At 54.9% G+C, this 18,463-nt stretch overlaps 1 long non-coding RNA gene across 1 annotated transcript; it reads left to right on the forward strand.

Moving 5' to 3' along the window:
* Positions 1-2,868: 2,868 nt before the first annotated feature.
* LOC111559698 lies at positions 2,869-5,216 on the forward strand. Its single transcript, XR_002740811.2, has 3 exons — positions 2,869-3,765; positions 4,160-4,364; positions 4,483-5,216. It is a non-coding gene; the product is annotated as an uncharacterized LOC111559698 (long non-coding RNA).
* The last annotated feature ends 13,247 nt before the right edge of the window (positions 5,217-18,463 follow it).

Genomic DNA, 18,463 nt, shown 5'->3' on the forward strand with positions numbered 1-18,463 from the left:
AACGCAAACAGCCTGCTTTGCAAACTAAAGAGGCACATGCTACCTTAATTACACGGTTGCTATTGAAACACCCGAGTGATAGACAAAACCCTCCATTTGGGAGGGAAATGAGTTGTACACAAACAAGAACACATTTCATCTTGAATTAAAATCTCCGACACTCCCTTGGCAGAGAACTCTTTGGCGGTTTCTCTTCCTCTCTTCGCAGTGTTACCCCTCCCCCCCACGGGAGATTTTCTGGGCAGTGGGCGGGGCTTTGAGGCCCCGAGGCTTCTCCTGTAATCCCCCTTCTGGCTCATTCTCTGGCCTTTGTTGGGGCTGCTTGCTCCAGGCCGCCTCGAGCCCCCACCGCCCTCCCCAGCCCTGTCCCTTCCTGGGCGGTCCCCTCCCCCAGCCCCGAAGGAGTAAAAGTTGTCAGGTCTGGGAGGAGCCGCCCGTCGCCCCCCCCCCAGGCCAGGGCTCACCAAGGTGAACGAGTGATTGGACGTGATGAATAACAGTCCGCCCGAGACGCAACTCGGGGAAAGTGCTCGCTTTAGCCGAAAACTCCCAGATTTATTGCCGAGTGCCACAAATAATGAAATCATCAATCTTCCACCGGCTTAAAGAGGGAATCTACCGCAGCAAGTTTAAACCGGGCAGTGGGGAAAAGCCCAGCTATTCAGGCTCTAGGATCTCTCTGTCCCCCCCCCCCCACCCCACCAAACACACACACACACACCTGCCCTGTGCCCTGGGGACTATGCCCAGTGGGTGCCCGGCCCCATGGTCTGCCCTGGGGTGGAGGGGTTACCAACACCCTGACCCACCACCCACAGGGGCCCAATGGTCCCCAACCCCCCAAACTCACTTAGGCTCTGAGAATGGGCGTCTGTGACTCAGGACACGGGACAAGGTGAAAATCATAGCCTACAAAATACGCATAGACCTGCTCTCACCACCTCCATGAACAGCATCTGGCTTGGACCAGCACAGGCCTCCCAGGCCTCCCTGCTTGTGACTTTGCCTCTATAGTCTATCCTCTCCGCTGCCGTGGGAGGGATCCTGCCAGGACTTTGTTCCGATCACGACCCCCCACCTTTATCCACACTTCCAGGGCTCCCAACTCCCTCAGAGAAAAAACCCTCCCCATCCAGCACCCCCCCCGCCCCCACCCAACCTCTCAGACCTGAGCATATTCAGTTTGCATTATCCTCCTGCGAGAAAAGCACCCTGATGATGATACAGGGTTTCCCAAAACGCAGCATATCCACCTCCAAAGACTATCTGGATCCTTCTCAGATGAATGTTGCTTATTCTCAGAGCAAAGAGTATTTGGTGCGTATCGGCCCAAAATAAAACTAGCCATACACTGATGAATAAAAAGCTCAAGTAAATAGGGGCGCCTGGGTGGCTCAGTCAGTTAAGCATCGGACTCATGATTTCAGCTCAGGGCGTGATCTCACGGAGCCCTGCTGTGAAACTCTGCACTGGGCATGGAGGCTGCTTAGGATTCTCTCTCTCCTTCTGCCCCTCCCCTGCTCGTGCTCTCTTGAAAGAAAGAAAGAAAGAAAGAAAGAAAGAAAGAAAGAAAGAAAGAAAGAAGAAAGAAAATTCAAGTAAGTAGATTTAAAGGAAAAATTTAATTAACAGAAGAGATAGTATAAGGCAAATGATAACGGTCACGAAAATAGCTCGGGGATGCCCGAAGATAGGGAAAGGCTGTTGCAGTAGAAAAATCCCAAGTCTGGGTGTCTGTGGGCTTGCAGGCACACCCTCCCTCTGCCACTTGCTGACCCCGTGACTTTGGGCACCCCGAATGGCCTCCTGGGCCTCCCGATCCTCGTGTGCGACATGAGGAGGTTATGAGGGCTCCGTGGTTCCTTGTCCTTCAAGTCCAAAGACAGAGGGTGCTTGTGTCATGAATTCCAAAGGCAGCACCTGGACCAGGCTACCCCACAGCTCCGGCTGCGGAAGGGCCCTTTCCGTGCCTGGTCACAGCCCTCCCTGGACCTAAGGACACCCCACAGGGCCGCCCCTACCTCTCTGTGTTGAGTTAGGCATCTGTCACGGCAGCCAAGGGGCCTTAATGGATAAAAGGGGCTCTAGACCCTCAAGTCTTCCTGGGCCTTTGTCCAGGATCCCCTCCCTCGACCTCCCACCTTGCCCACCCAGCCCAGGTCACCTGTCGGCTCCCCGCAAGCCATCTTTTGACCTCCCTTCTCTCATGCATGGCTCAGCTGCATGCTCACTGGGACAGGCACACCTGAGCCACTCTGCCCAGTGTGGCCCCACTTCCCCAGGGAGCCCACAGTGGTCTGGATGCTGTCATTGCACCCAGCACGGAGCTGGGGGGACCCGAGACTCCTCCTCCCATTGTTTACCGGGGGGGGGCGGGGGGGGGCACCACATGACCACGTGGTTCACTCAGCCCAGTGCGCTGCACCTTCCTGTGTTAACATCCCATCGCCCCCACTGGCACGGACACTCTTCAAGTTTGCAGCAGACGGTCCGGTCATTTCCCACCACACCAATCACCATGGGACAGCTTTAATGAAACATGTTGCATATTAAAGTACACATTTTATGTGTCGAGGGGTGAGCCTCAGAGCTCCCACCTTGCTGAACTTTGTTTTCCACATTAGAACATTCTAAAGAACGCCTTAGAGTATCCACCAACGTACTCTTTTACGTTTTTTTTATTTTATTTTTGAGAGAGAGAGAGAGACAGGGCACAAGCCGGGGAGGTGTAGAGAGAGAGAGGGAGACACAGAATCCAAAGCAGGCTCCAGGCTCTGAGCTGTCAGCACAGAGCCCGACGCGGGGCTCGAACTCACGGACCGCGAGATCGTGACCTGAGCCGAAGTCGGTCGCTCAACCCACTAAGCCACCCAGGCACCCCTCCGCCAATGTAATCTTAATTGTAAATCATAGTTAATAAATTCTAGTGTTCTGAACACATCTCCGCAGGATCTATGCAGCATGACCTTGGATTTGTTCTTGACTTCTCTCCCTTTCACATCATTTTCAATTGACCAACAAATCCAACCCGCTCTCCTTTCAAAATACATCCTCAACCCGACCTCTCCTCCCACCTCCGCAGTCCCACCCTGGACCTGGGGCCCTCATCTCTCCCCGGGATTGTGTGGAACCCCCTCACCGGCCCTCTGTCTCCATCTCGCCCACTACAGGCCACATGGCACATGGCAGCCACATGGACCCCTTCAAACCTTCTCTGGACCACATCCCTCCCCAGTGGCTCCAGCCACCCCTGAGGCAAACCCGAGCTCCTCACCATGGCCCACAGGGCCCTGCTCTTGGTCCAGAATCTTCCTAACTTTCTGACTTTATCCCTGGCCTCGCTTCTCACACTCACTCCTCTCAAGAGCACCTGCTCCCTTGCGCACATTCACACGCCCTCAGGTGCCCTCACTGGGACGTCCCCCAGATGTCCCTGTTCCCTGTGTCTTAGCTCAGCTGTGACTTCACAGAGTGGCTTTCTCTGATTGCCTGGGATGTCCCCCTCGCTCATTCACTCTCCTTCTATCCCTCATGCCAATTACATTCCCGCTTGGCCACGCCGGTCCTCCGCCCTTCTCCACTTGCTCTGTGCCCCGGGACGCCGACCTCACGCAGGCTCCCTGTCCTCAGCTCCCCCTGGATTCTGCCCGGTGAGCACTGGCCGGAAGTTGAGGACAGGATCAGAGAGAGCTGGGACGTGGATGTCTCGCCTCCTCCGTGCTGGGCTGTGGCAATCCTCAACATCCACAGCTCCTCGATGTCCAGGTACGCGGCTGTCCCTCCTCTTGCCCCACAGGTCCTGGACGGCTGGGGCTCGTATTTATTTGTATCTTGTCTGCCTCTCTTCTAAAACGCAAACTCCCCGAGGCAGAGACCTTGTCTGTTTTGTTTCCTGTTGAATCCCCAGAGAGCACAGTGCTGCTTGGCTCCTGGCAGGGGGCTTAATAAATACTTCCTGAACAAGAGAGAGACGTCCAGCCTGTGGTACTAGCTTCCAACAGTCCCCCCACCCCCACCCCCCCGCTCCTGACACTCTGCCGTCCCCTCCCATATTTGGTGTGTATGACCACGTGTCACTTCCAACATTAGGTGATTAAAGGCTTCAGCTTCTCTCCCTGTCTCTCTGTGTCTCTGTCTCTCCACCTGTCTCTCTCTGAAGCCACGTGGCACAGAGGCCCGTGTGGTGAAGGAGTGAAGCCTCTGCCGACAGCCACGTGAGTGAGTCTTCTCCAACTCCTGCCAGCCTTTGAAGACTGCAGCCCCAGGGCACGACTTCCCCGCAGCCTCCTGGAGATCCTGAGCCAGAAACCCCAGCTAGCTGCTCCCAGAATCCTGACCCTCAAAAACCGTGCGAGGTGGCAGATGTGTGTTGCTTGAAGCTACTAAACTTGGGGTGGGGTGGGAGTAGGTATTTGTTTCACGGCAACAGGTGACCGATACGTGGCCCTAACTTGGTTTACCTTCCTGTATCTCTGAACGTAGCCCTTGTGCCAAACCCGCCGAGCCTGTGATCAAGCACGTACCGCCTCCTGCAACAATCTGGAAACGTCTAGCCCACCTCCCCGCTGAGCCTGGCAAGACAAGATTCCATCTTCTGTCCCAGCCTCGGCCCCAGGCCTGACCCAGGAGGGGGGCGGGGCTTTTCAGAGCTTGATCCCAAGGTCACCTTGAGCTTTGCCCTTCCCCAGTCCCAACGCTGTTGCCCGTTGGCTTTCCTGCAGCTTTGAATACAAGGAGGCCAGAGACCCGGGGGAACAAAACAGACATTCGCATGAGTCGGAGTCTCTGGGGGTCTGGGATGCAATACAGTCCACCCCACGGCGGCGTTCTTCGTATAGAACTTTGTCTTCACTTTGAAGTGAACAAACTTCTTGCTTTACCTGAGTTCTGCAGACTAAGAGGGTGTGTGATGCCAGGAGAGCCTGGCATCACGTGTAACCAGGGGCCGCAGTAAGGAGGGAAAGGCCCCCTTCTTCCACGTTTGTTGCTGAGAAGGAAGTGGCTAAGCACCATTACTTCCACCATCCCTCACTGCCTGCCCCTCCCATCCCACCAAACGTAAACCCTCGGGCAATGACTTTTGATAAAAACATAGGGATCATCGTCGTTTCCGTGTTGTTGTTGTTTGTTTGTTTTTTTGTTCAAACAAGTATGGTTGGGTAGAATTTTTAGTAGGAGAAGAGAACACGGAGATTCGGCGAGCAAAGGGGTGCAGAGACAACAGAAGATACGGCTAGGGGTGGGGGAAGATGGGGAGCCGAGAACAGGGTCGAGGACAGGGACGGGGAGGGAACGAGGCCTCGGGGCGCGGGCCAAGGACAAGGAACCTCGGGCGGCCAACAGATTGAAGATTTGCTGGTGCAGGGAGACACATGAAGCAGTTTTCAAGGATGTGAGATCATTAAAGCAAGTTACCAGGGCTCCCAAGAGACAGTGGGAGTAATCTAATGAGAGAGGCCCCGACATTGCAAAACTCCAAATTAATTCTTTGCTCGGCTGTTCACAGGGGAGGAAGACAAAGCAGTTGCCTTCAGAAACCATAATGTATTTCCTTACTGGGGCAAAGTGCACCGGGGGCGGAGGGGGGAAGCTGGGACAATGGGGACTGGAGCTTACTTGCTCTTGTGGTGGGAGCTTCTCTGACACGTGAACTGTAGGGCCAGCTCAGACCTGTCCCTTGAGCCCTGATGACACCCTCCCGTGAGTCCTAGCTAGTTGGTGCCTTCCAGGAAGCAGCGCTCAGGCCACAGCGGCCATCCCGGGGTGTCGTGTGTGTCCTACGTCCCCACTGTTGGCCGCCTGGCCCTCTCGCTCACGAGAGCTGAGCTCCTGCCTGCTCCGGCCAACTTCCCGGGTGGCTTTTCCTCCGGTGGTTAAAACAAGTAAGTCCATCCCTTCCAGATTTCCTGCCCCACATTCCGTGGTTTGGAGTATTTGCTGCCCAGCTGGGTAGAATCAAGATGAAATTAAAACCTAAAAACACAGGGCACCTGGGTGGCTCAGGCGGTTGAGCGCCCAACTCTTGATTTTGGCTCAGGTCATGATCCCAGGGTCGTGGGATTGAACCCCGCGGCGGGCCCCGTGGTGGCGTGGAGCCTGTTTGAGATGAGATTCTCTCTCTCCCTCTCTCTCTGGCTCTCTCCCTCTGTCCCTCTCCCCCGCTCATGCTCTCTCTCTCTGAAATAATAAAAACAATAAGAAGCAATTTAAAAAATGTCTCCTTTCAGGAAATACAGTGTGTAAAACTGCACATTGAACACGGTTGAGCATCCGACTTCGGTTCAGGTTGTGATCTCATGGTTCGTGGGTTCGAGCCCCACGTCGGGCTCTGTGCCGACAGCTCGGAGCCGGGAGCCTGCTTCCGATTCTGTGTCTCCCTCTCTCTCTGCCCCTCCCCTCTCCAGAATAAATAAATGTAAAATAAAATAAAAATAAAAGTAAAAAGTTTTTAATATATTTTTACTCCCAGGGGGATTTGGACTGAGGAAGACAAAGACATTTTTTATAGGTGAGCCACCACCTGCCAGGGGCCCCCAGTCCCCTTTCTCTAGGGGATCCTCTCTGGCCCTCGCTTCTCCAAGCTCTAGTTCTGGGCTCACCTCCTGCCTTCAGCCACCTTGTCACATCCCAATTAGGGCAGCTGGACAGGCAGGGTCTTCCAAATACCTGGCTGGGCTGGCGTCTCCCATGACGGAGTTCCCCGTGGAGTTCTCCTTGCTCCTTCCCATCATGGGGAATCCAGACAGCCTTGTCCCAACCACTCCAGACAGCGTACAAGCTCATCACGGGCCCTACCAGACCTCGGATGTCTTTGGTTGGGATGGGACTTTAAGGAGATGCGTCCGCCCTCTCAAGCTCTCAGCCCCGGCCTGCGTATCCCAGAGGCAGGGCGGAGCTAGCACCCAAACCCTCTGGGATGGTTTAGAAAAGTTGAGGAAGTACTTAGAGCCCAGGCGGAGGAGGAGGTCAGCCCCTAGTTTCCCTGCCTCTAGCTGCTCGCCATGCTGGGGTCAGAGCCACCGCACCCAGCTCCCGGTGCACCGCTCTCCTGCACAAGAACCTTCCGGCTCCTGAAATGGAAAACTACATTTCCTAACCTGCATTCCTACTTCCCTAACTCCTCTGAAAACTCATCTTCTAGACGCTGACCGTGTGCGTTTTGGATTTGGGCCCTTATCCTTATTAGTCCCCTCTCCCTGCTTTGTCCTGGTTTATTTTGTTCCTCTTTCCCCCCTATTTTTATGATTTCTTAAAAAAATTTTTTATGTTTATTTATTTTTTGAGAGAGAGAGAGAGACAGAGTGCGAGCAGGGGAGGGGCAGAGAGAGAGGGAGACACAGAATCCGAAGCAGGCTCCCGGCTCCGAGCTGTCGGCACAGAGCCCGACGCGGGGCTCGAACCCACAGCAAGATCATGACCTGAGCCGAAGTCAGACACTTAACCGACTGAGCCACCCAGGCGCCCTCCCCGCCATTTTTAAAGAGCTAACTGCCTTTACCGGTACTCCTTCTTCTGGAATAATGCAGGCGTTTAGGACCACGCATTTTCTTCCAAGCCCAGCTTAGCTGTGTCCCCGGTTCAGATACGAACTCTTCTCCCTTTCACCGTTTTCTACAAATCTCACTTTAGTTTTGATTTCTGCTTTGACCCGGGAGTTATTTGGGAAAGGAAGCCTTCCAGTACAATGCCCCTGTCTTAAGTACCCAGCCCAGCGAGCTTTGACCAACGTGTCCACCAGGGTAAGCATTGCTATAGCCAGGATACAGAGTATTTCCAGCGTGGATATCTCTTTATTATTTGTTTTAATGTCATTAGATTATGATCAGAGTATAGCCCGCAAAAATCTTTTGTTTTAATTCCGTGAGGGCTTCCTTTGTACGCGCCCCCCCCCCACAAAAAAACAGCACATGAAAAAAAGGAGTGATTTGTAAATTATATTTAAGCATCAAATAACTTCTGTCTGGGGGCGCCTGCATGGCGCAGTCGGTTGAGCGTCCGACTTCAGCCAGGTCACGATCTCGCGGTCCGGGAGTTCGAGCCCCGCGTCGGGCTCTGGGCTGATGGCTCGGAGCCTGGAGCCTGTTTCCGATTCTGTGTCTCCCTCTCTCTCTGCCCCTCCCCCGTTCATGCTCTGTCTCTGTCCCAAAAATAAATAAACGTTGAAAAAAAATTTTTTTAAAAATAAATAACTTCTGTCTGGTGTGCATTCACCTCCCTCACTCACCTCCACTCTGCTCCTAACATCGTCTAGTCCTCTTTCTATGAAGCCAAAATCATGCTGCAGTGCTGTGAGGCCTTGCTCTACACGCCCCAGCCCCCAGCCCTAGACCGTGGCCTCCCGGAAGGTCAGAGCCACTTTGTTTTCAATGCGACTCCATGTGGTAAAGATTCTCTATCAATACTCCCCACCTACAGCTGAATCCAGGAGGCCTGGCCTGTGCCCTAGAGAACCACCCGACTGGGTAGGTAATTTAGAGACCCCAGCCCTGTGCTTCGGGCCTCCTCTCTACAGTGGCTCAATTCGTCTTATAGTATTTCCATTGTTCTTTAGAGAGCCTGAATTATTAAGGGAAATCACTTCTAACACGACCCTATTGACTGAAATAAGTAAATCATTGAAATCATCACATCTTTCACGTTTCAGGGAAGGGGCTGAGAGACGGGGAGTCAATGGATTCGATCCGAGCAGCAGCGGCAGGTGGGTGGAGAGGGTCCCTGGCCCCGGGGAGCAGGGCGGTTCTCAGGGCTGGCGAGGCTTCAGAAATCCAATCCCGGGCACCTCACAGGGGACAGGTGGGGCTGTCGCTGACCGTCACTGCACCCCTTTCCCTGAGCTGGCTCCGGGGTGCCTGCCTAGAGACTGGCATGTGGGTTCAGCAGATGGAGACTCGAAGTCTCCACTTATCCCTCAAGCTCAGCCTCAGAAGGATGCATTGGGCATCTGCTGGGGAGGAGCGTCTGGGGGTTCAGAGGGAGGGGGCAGGTGACACAATGGAACAGGCCCCTGGGTCACATGCTGTCCCATCTGGCTCGGTTGTCTTCTATTCCTTCTCTCCCAGGGCCACGTGGACTTCAACGGCACCCACCTGACCCCTCCACCCCCGGCTATGTCACCCTCATAGTGGCTCCCCATTGTCACCCTTGGAATTCCTGACCGTGGCCTCAGGCCCCTTCCTGCCCACCTCCAGCCTCCTCTGCCCTCTCTCCACACTGCTCATCCGGCCTCCTCTTTTCTCAGGCCTGGGCGATGCTGCTGTCCCCCTCCCCACACCCCCGGAAGGCTCCCCTCCCATGCCGCCCAGCCCCTCCTCCCTACCAGGGCCTCCCAAATGGCAAACATGAGGTGACAACAGGGCCGATGGATGTGGTGTCCGGTGACACTGAATCCTACAGTGGTTCCTCTCCACTTCTTCCGATTCCCTCGAAGACAACCTCGCGATTTGCTGCTAATCTGCCCTTAGCCCCTCTCTGGGCCCGGCTCATCATCCTCTGCAACAAAGAAGGAACAGGCCTTGGGCTCACAGCAGAATGCAGCCCCTCTGTCCAGGCTCCTTGTGTTTATTTCTATGGTTACCATCCTTTTTCCCGCAAGAGGCGCTGACATAGTTTTCTTTCAAGTGACAGTTTTTTGGTGAAAACAAAAATAGATTTATTTAAAGAAAAATATTAAATAAAGGAGCATCCTGCTGATGTATGAATGTGGGGAAAACAGAGCTAATAGCCAGCGGGTAACTAAAATTAGGTAAACGGTTGGGAGGGGGGGCATTGGTGAAACGGGTAAAGGGAGTCAAAACGTACAAACTTCCAGCTGTAGAACTTAAAAATTCTCATCACGAGAGAAAAAAACCCACTTGTTGTAACTACGCGTGCTGGTGGATGTTAACTAGGCTTTTTGTGGTGATTATTTCGCAATGTACACATGCATCAAATCATTACGTTGGAACCAAAAGCTAATATAATATTACATTTCAATTATGTCTCAAGAAAACAGGGAAAACAGTGCGTAACGGTCAGGAGCTTGGGCTGGGATGAGACGGCATTCCGCAAACCCCACCCCCCCACCCCCCGGCCCAATCAAGTCCCTTCTCCTGCCCCATCCTCAGTTTTCTCCTCTGTAAAATGGGAAAACAGTCCCCACCTCATGGGGCCCTGGTGCAGAGAAGTGAGCTCACTCGGGAAAGGCCCAGGCACAATGCTGGCGTAGAGCGGTCAGCCGGGGAGTGGCCGTGATCATCCTGGCCAGTGTGGCCGGGACAAAACACCCGTCACCAGCGGGGATGAGAGAGAGGAGCTTCCGTAGTGCGGGAAATGATCTCGAAAAGCTGCTCGGGTGTGCCCGTGTGGTCCCAAGGCTGCAAGAAGGCCACACAGCAGGCGCTGGGGAGCTATACGCGGATGGTGGGCAGCAGCTTGGGGGGAGGAGGGAGATGGGGCTCCGGGGGCACTAGGCTGCACCTCCTGACGCTGGAGTTGGCAGACGTGGCCAGGGGACCGGGGCATCCACAAAATCACCCAGTCGCCTGCGTGTGTGCCCCTGCAGGGTCACCAGGAAAACGTGCCCATCCCAGCGGCCTGTGGCGTGGAATCTGGGGGAGGAGGGACAAGGAGGAGTCCGAGCCCTGCGCGCCTGCGGGACTCCCGCAGGAGCCGGAAGCGCGTGACAGGTGCGGAGAGGACTCCGCTGGCAGAGGCGGGGGTGGGGGCTATTCGCGCAGATAGCCCCGAATCGCGGAGACCCCCGGGGATGGCCTCGGACTGACTTCCCACGGATGCGGGGCCCGAGCCCGCCGCCAGCCCCCAGCCCGGCCTCCTTGGAGATGCTCTGGGCCCCGCCAGCCCGTGCGCTCCGGGTAAACGTCCTGGGAAAACAGCAGGCGCCCCTCGAAGTGCGGCCCCGGGCCCAGGACAAACGGGAGAGTGTTTCCGTCCTTCCGTGAGTTTCCACAGCCAGGGGGCAGAGACAGCGCTGTCCATCCCCCACCTGTCCGCTATGTTCCTCGAGCTTGACTGTCCCTGTCACCATCACTGGTGGGACACCGCCCCCCCCGCCCCCCCACATACCGTAGAAGCTAATCGATTATTGGGAACTCTGGATGGAGTCAAGGTTTATCTCATTAAAGAAGTCCTCCCTTCGGTTCTCACTTCTTCCTCAGTCAGCGCCTGAGGCAGCTCTTTCTGGAAACTTCCACTTGCCTGAGCCAATAAGCCCCTTTTTGCCTTGACCTGTGGGTTTTCTTTGTAATTTGGCAATTGAAAACATTTCTAATTCGTAGAAACCGGAGGAGGCAGGTGGGCACAGTTACCTATCAACTGTACAACTAAGGAAACGGAGGTCCTTCCACCACCTAACCCTGCATTCTCGTTCTCTCCCAGCCAATGGAAAGAGAGAGAGGCGGTGCTCACACCCCAGTGGCCACCTTAGGGTCAAAGGCAAACGTGGTCTTTCTTCCAGGCAGCCGGCTTCCCTGCTATTGTGAGGGAAATGGAGGGGGACCGTGGGGAGGGCCCCGCGGTCTGTGCCACAGCTCGCCAAGCCCGTCCCGTCCCCCGACGGGTCAGCCGTGAGTGGGGGACAGATGGCCTGCAAAGCCGACACTGGCGTGACAGGCCCTCTTTATCCCCTGGCCAGGTCATCCCGGTGGGACGACAGCGCTTACATCCGGGCGTTGGATCGAGCCTTCTGCAAACGGACCAGCCAGGAGGAGCGAGGCAGGGAGCGCTGATGGGGAACGTTACCCACAGGGGCCTTTGCCGCCTTCCTGGGACTCCCGGGAATCCCGGGGCCTTCCCGGGTGCAGCCGGCCCCTCCCCAGGCCAGACGCCGGAGACAGGTGCCGAGGTGAGGGCCCCCCCACCCCGGGGCTGTCACCTGCATCGGGTTCGAAACTCCACCCTTCCAGCAAGAGGCTAATTACAGCTCCCGAGTGAACGTGTGGTCTCCGGGCCCAGCAGTCTGTCACCTGCTAAAAATAGGCTGCCTTGTGTTCTCGCCTCCACAGGTGCAGCTGAGTTTGGGGAAATATTGCCGTTTTCGGCACCGGTGCCAGGGGGAGGCGGCTGACGACTCACCTCTCAAGAAGCAGGACCGGACCCAGGATCGCCCCTGCCCCTGGCCCACCCTGCCCCTGTGTGCAAGGACCCCTCAGACCATCACATGCTAATCGGCCCCAGGGCCAGGAAGATCTCGGCCCAGGACGTGAGCTTCCGAGGGGCTGACCCGGGCTGTGTGACCTCACAGATGGGGGGCAGGAGGCGCCCACCGCTGTAAGTTCCCCGGGACTAAGGAGGACCCAGCTCTCCCGCGAGCTCTGTGTCCAGGTGACGGGCATGCAGGGCAACCCAGGGCAGCAGGGTTCGCCGTGCCGTAGAGACGCGCCGTGCAGCCCGCAACGCCCAAACGACAGGATTCTGTTCGGCAAAGGGCACCCAACCGTAGGCCTCACGCGCTGTGAGCGTCTGATCGCCTGATCCCCGGAAGTTGCGTTTCCATCTTTCTCACGCACGGATCGAATCGCTGCCGAGCTCCTCGGGTCCCTGGCGTGCGTTTCTGGTGAGCAGGTCGGGGACAAGCCTCGGATGGCTGCTCCGGCCCGGCCGCGGGCGGGTCTGGCTGCACAGAACAGAGCAGAACGTCTGGCTCACGTTCAGCTGCAACCCGGCCTCCCGGGAAGGGCCACCTCTGCTACAATCTCTGGTCTTGTGGGCTCGTGTGAGCGAGGAGAAGTGTCTCCACCCAGGAATCACGGCTCAAAGCCCCTCACCTTCCCGCTGCGGGTGGATCCCCACGTGTCACGTGAAGCTGAGCGCGGTCCTTCTCGGGTCACAAGGCCACAGATCTGTCCGTGCTCGCCTGGAGACGGACGCCCGGGCCCCACACCTGCCGATACGCCAGCCCTTTTCCCAGGCTCTTGGGAACTCGGGTGTTTGCTCGTCTTAGCCGGGGTGGTGGATCCGAGTCTGAGCAGAGGGCGGGAGGTCACAGGGGGAAGGATGGCGTCTGGAAAGGGGACAAACGGTCTTCCTGTTGCACTTTTGGAAGCCGGATGTCGGAACGCCAAGACATTTCATCTAAGAAGGTCACAGAGTGAACCCGCTCGTGTGCGGCTCCCCGTGCAGGTGGACGGGACATCCCAAGGGAGCTCCCGAGAGCACAGTCCCGGAGGCAGATCGTCTGTGCTCAGGTCGCAGCCCGCAGCTCACCCACTGTGTGACCTCGGCAAGTTGTCTACCCTCTCCCTGCCTCCGTTTCCTCATCTGTAAACGAGGATAATGACAGTGCCTGGTGCATAGGACCGTCGGACAGAGTAAAGCCGAGAGTATCAGGAAGGCGCTCAGCAGTGCCTAGGATAGAGTCTGGTACATAGAAATTCCTTAATGAATGTTTATTGTGGGGCGCCCAGGTGGTTCAGTCGGTTAAGCATCCAACTTCGGCTCGGGTCATGATCTCACAGTCTGTGAGTTCGAGCCCCGTGTGGGGCTCTGTGCTGACAGCTCAGAGTCTGGAGCCTGTTTCGGATCCTGTGTCTCCTTCTCTCTCTCTGCCCCTCCCCCACTTGTGCTCTGTCTCAAAAATGAATAAAATGTAAAAAAAATACTAAATAAATGTTTATTGAATAAAGGTATCAAAGATGGGACTGAGGTGCAAACAGATGTAACCTCCCAGGCCCCTCCCAGACATGCTTCTTTCTTTCTAGAGCTTTCTTCTCTGCTTGCTCGTGAAAGACCTTCATCCAGCCAGGCTGGTTCCGTGCTGTCTTCTGCAAGTGTTGGAAGTGGCTGGACTTGGTCGTCTGAGAGAGGATGCGTCACAGTGGCCCAGGATCGGGGAGGGGGAGGGGCACGCCTTTATCATCGGGGACGTTCGTAATAACAGCACCGTCGTATTTCAAACCTGCTTTACCGCCTCCGGGGAATTCATAATCCATTGCCCCCAAGGAGAAAGAGAAACACTAGCCAGAAAGAGAGGGAGGAGAGAGGAAGGAAGATTTAAGAATGAACGTTTTCCAGCACTGAGTGAGAACACGTGTTCTCTCTGGTCTCAAGATCATAGAGGGTGGATACGCCAAGAAGAGAAACACTTAAGAAAGACTATGCTTTTCCTGAAGATCAGCCCACAGCAGAGCGTCGGGGAATCCGTAGTAACGGAGGCTTCGGGATATTTTTTGTGTTTAATTAAGAAGCAGAAGGAGAAAAGGCAGCCGGGCCCGAGCCCAGAGCTTTGGAACGTCCATCTGTGCCTGGCAGCTGGCGGAGTGGGCGCATCTCAGGGGCGAGGCCACCGTCCCTCCCCGCGGCCCCTTCTGCGCCCGGTTTAAGGACAATCAACCTTTCGTGGCCTGTCCCTTGGGAGGGATTGGAAGGAAAGCTGCCATTGCAGGCTAAATCTCAAAGCGTTCCTGCAGAAATCTCTCCTCTACACCTGAAGCCCTGATTCCGGGGCGGCCTCTCGACCCGATTCGTCTGTGACCCCGATTGGCGACCCGCTGACGACAGTGGGCTGACTCAGGGCCCCGACCTCGTGTGGGGACTGGGGCCCTGAGAGCTCCTGTGTGTGACCTCGCTTACCCCTCTCCTGGACGCGGTCTCACGGCCCGATCAGGAGCCACATGTCCCAGAGGAGAAGGGTCGGGTGGGACAGGGGTCCACACTCCCTGGAGCCCGTGACCACAGGGCCACACAGCCGGTGTCCAGGCCGCACTGCTGGCCACTGGCCACCCACTGACTGTGCCCTCGCTGGTGGAGGAGGGGCGGCGGTGACAGCCCCAGCCGCCGACCTCGCTCTTCCCTGAAAAAAGTCCCACTCCTCCAAGGCAGTGAAGCCGGGGCAGTGGGATTGAGCAAGACTTTTCTTTTTTTCTTAATTTTTTTTTTTTAACATTTATTTATTTTTGAGACAGAGAGAGACAGAGCATGAACGGGGGAGGGGCAGAGAGAGAGAGGGAGACACAGAATCGGAAGCAGGCTCCAGGCTCTGAGCCATCAGCCCAGAGCCGGACGTGGGGCTCAAACTCACGGACCGTGAGATCGTGACCTGGCTGAAGTCGGACGCTTAACCGACTGAGCCACCCAGGTGCCCCGAGCAAGACTTTTCTGAGGGACTTGGAATGCGGCTGAACTCCCGAAGCTGGGGGCGTTGGAACCGAGTCATTCTAAAGAGAGTGCCGGAAGGATCCGCGAGCTGCCGACCGCCAACCCCACCTGAGAGGAGAGGGACGTTTGGAAGGAGAACCTGGGAGGGAATTCACAACAGGAGACGATCAGATTGGTTGTGAGACTGGGTGTTGATATATCCTGGAGTGGACTCTGCTTCCTGGGTGATGCACCTGTTCTTGGAGCTGAGCGAGTCTGAGCAGCTTCAGGATGCACCCAAGTTGTCAACCAGGGGAGGGAGGAAGGGACCACGGAGTCCTCGTCAGCTTGGGCTGCTGGAATGAATCTGTTCTCATAGCTCTGGAGGCTGGAAAGTCCAAGGTCAAAGTACTGGCCAATACAACCCCTGGCGAGAACCCGCCTCCTGTCTTACAGGCAGTCACCTCCTCTCTGTGTCCTCACACTGCAGAGCAGAGAACGTGGAAGCTTGTTCTCTTCTCCTCTGGGTCTCTTCTTTTTATTTTATTTTATTTTTTTAACATGTATTTATTTTTGAGAGACAGAGAGAGAGAGCATGAGCAGGGGAGGAACAGAGACAGAGGGAGACACAGAATCGGAAGCAGGCTCCAGGCTCCGAGCTGTCAGCACAGATCCCGACGCGGAGCTCGAACCCACAAACTGTGAGATCATGACCTGAGCCGAAGTCAGATGCTCAACCGACTGAGCCACCCAGGCACCCCCGGGGTCTCTTCTTATAAGGGCACTAATCCCATCCTGGGGGCTCCACCCTCGTGGTTTAATTGCCTCCCAAAGCGTCACCCCCAAACACCATCACACTGAGATCAGGACTTCAGCATCTGGGTTTGGGAGACACAAACTTACAGTCCATAACACGCACGTACTTAAAGCCATCAAGGGAAGCGTGCACTCAGTTCCCTGATCATTTCTGCTTCAGGATAACAACCTGAGAGTTCCCCAAAATGAGTCCTAATCTCCTTAAAGCCTTTGGGTTAGAGACACTGACAAAATCCCCAAGCAAGCAGTATTCTGTTGTGTCGTGAGTCATCATTGGTTTACTCCACTCACAGCCAGAGCCCTGTGTCCAGGACCCAAGCAGCGTGGGGGTGGGAAGAAAGTAAGCCTGAGACGATGTCAGGTAGGTCAGGACTGGAGTCCGCCCTTTCCCTTGACGCCCTGTCTGTGGGATCCTCAGCACATTATTCTCCCTCCTGGAGCCTCAGTTTTCCCCATCTCTGAAGTGGGAATCATCATACCTGCACTGACCTCCAAGGGCTGCTCTAAAACCCAAGAGGAGCCCTCTTATCCAAAACAACCGGGACTGGCCATGGGTCCATTAATAAAACTACACTGGCTCAACTGAGGAATTAAAAAAAAAAATTATGGTCACATCCTTACACAAGTTAACAGAAACACGTAAGTGTCCATTGATTGGAGAAGATTTTTATGACAGAGACAAGACCTTTTTTTAATGTGAGTCTGTTACTGGATTCTCTCATTGTCTCCTTCCTTTCGTATAATCATACAACGTTCAGTTTTGATTTATTTCACAAGGAATGCTGGCTTGCACAGCGATCTGAGGGCAGAATCTTCCAGAATCCTAGCCAGCAGAAATAACGGAAATCCGACGTGAACGACACATGTAATTTTGAAGTTTTTATTTTTGTAACTTTATTTATTTTGAGAGAGAGAGAGAGAGAGAGAGAGAGCACGAGCGGGGGAGGAGCAGAGAGAGAGGAAGAGAGAGAATCCCAAGCAAGCTCCAAGCTATCAACGCCAGGACCCGACATGGAGCTCGATCCTTCGAACCGCGAGATGATGGCCTGAGCCAAAATCAAGAATCAGATGCTTAACTGACTGATCCACCCAGCCGCCCCAGTTTTGAAGGTTTTGGTAGCTACGTTAGGGAAGAAAACTAAAAAAGAAACAGATGACATTAATTTAAACGGTATCTCTGATTTCACTAAACGTATCTGAGATATCACGTCAACACATAATAAATATTAAAATTAAGATAGTCTGCCTTTTTTTCATATAAATCGTCAAAATCTGGTGTGTATGATAGACTCACAATGCATCTCTAGGTTTATCAGAAACACTCGATCTTCATTTAGATTTCGGGGCATTTACGGTTCAAAGATTCATGTAAACAACTGGCCCCAAATGTGTTTTAAAGTCTTTCAATAACTGAATCACGTGTCTGTCTTTAATAAATTAATCAACCGTATACACCGTCAAAAAGTCAGTCTCTCGGTCCCACCAGCCACGTTTCAAGCGCTCAGTAGCCACATGCGTGGCCAGCAGCTACTATTGGGGGTGGGGGGAGGGGCAGTGCCCTTCTGGATATTTTCTCCAACCTCTTTTTCAGCTTTTTGCTCTTCTCACATATTTGTGAATAATTCACATCTGGAGGAAACAGCTTTGGGAACAAAACCGGTGACTTTCAGCAAAGAGGCATTTCAGAGAGGAGCCGACGGTCCCAAGCTGTAGGTTTCGCTACGTGTTCACGCTTCAGATAGTCAGCTGAGTCGGATGAGGGGCTTTGGGTGGGAGAGATCCTACTCTGGATTGAACGCCCTAAGTGCAACTACCTCCCACCTTTATTATTATTATTAAATTGAGGTGGTGGTTGTCGCTGTCTTTGCTAGTCTTGAAGCCCACCGACCCGCCTGTGCCCCGCTCAGACAGCTGCCTAACCAATTTCCCTTCCCACGTTCCTCTTTCCAGACAAAGCTCAACTTTGCCCTGGGGTCCAACCGGGCCCCGTGCAGCCCCTTGGCTCAAGGGGACACTGCTCCGAGCCCCGCTTCCAGGGTCACCCTGATTAGTCAGTGGTTATGAGTGTATTGCAATCCCCCGGAGGTTGTTAGTGGTCCGGAGTGGGCACGTGGGCTGAGCTGGCCCGTTGTATGGGAGGGAGAGCGTACATCACTCCCCGAGGTTTCTCTCCCAGTGCCACCGGGGCCAGGAGACATGTGGCCGCCGTTGCTGATGGCGGCTATCTTGTGGCCAAGAGAGGAACTGACAACAGCAGATGGCCAAACAGAGAAGCTGGTGGTGGTGTATCACCGCTGAATCAAGCCATTCTCAAGTCTACCTAACCAGTGGATGCTGTGGTGCGAAATAACCAATTTTCTTATGGCGTCGGCCACATTTGTTAGGAGTTTCATCACATGCCAGCGAAAGCAAGCCGACTGACACGCCATCCCTTCCCAAAGCCGTCTCTGGCCCCCCAGCACCCAGCAACCTCTCCCTTCTCGGAACCTCGCAACTTTCTCACCGCACTAACCCACTGCTCCCCGCGTGCTAATTTAGGTCCCTGTTCACGGCCCCCCGCCAGCCAGGTGCCTGCTGA

Source organism: Felis catus, chromosome A3, assembly GCF_018350175.1.
Source record: "Felis catus isolate Fca126 chromosome A3, F.catus_Fca126_mat1.0, whole genome shotgun sequence".
Classification (NCBI taxonomy): domain Eukaryota; kingdom Metazoa; phylum Chordata; class Mammalia; order Carnivora; family Felidae; genus Felis; species Felis catus.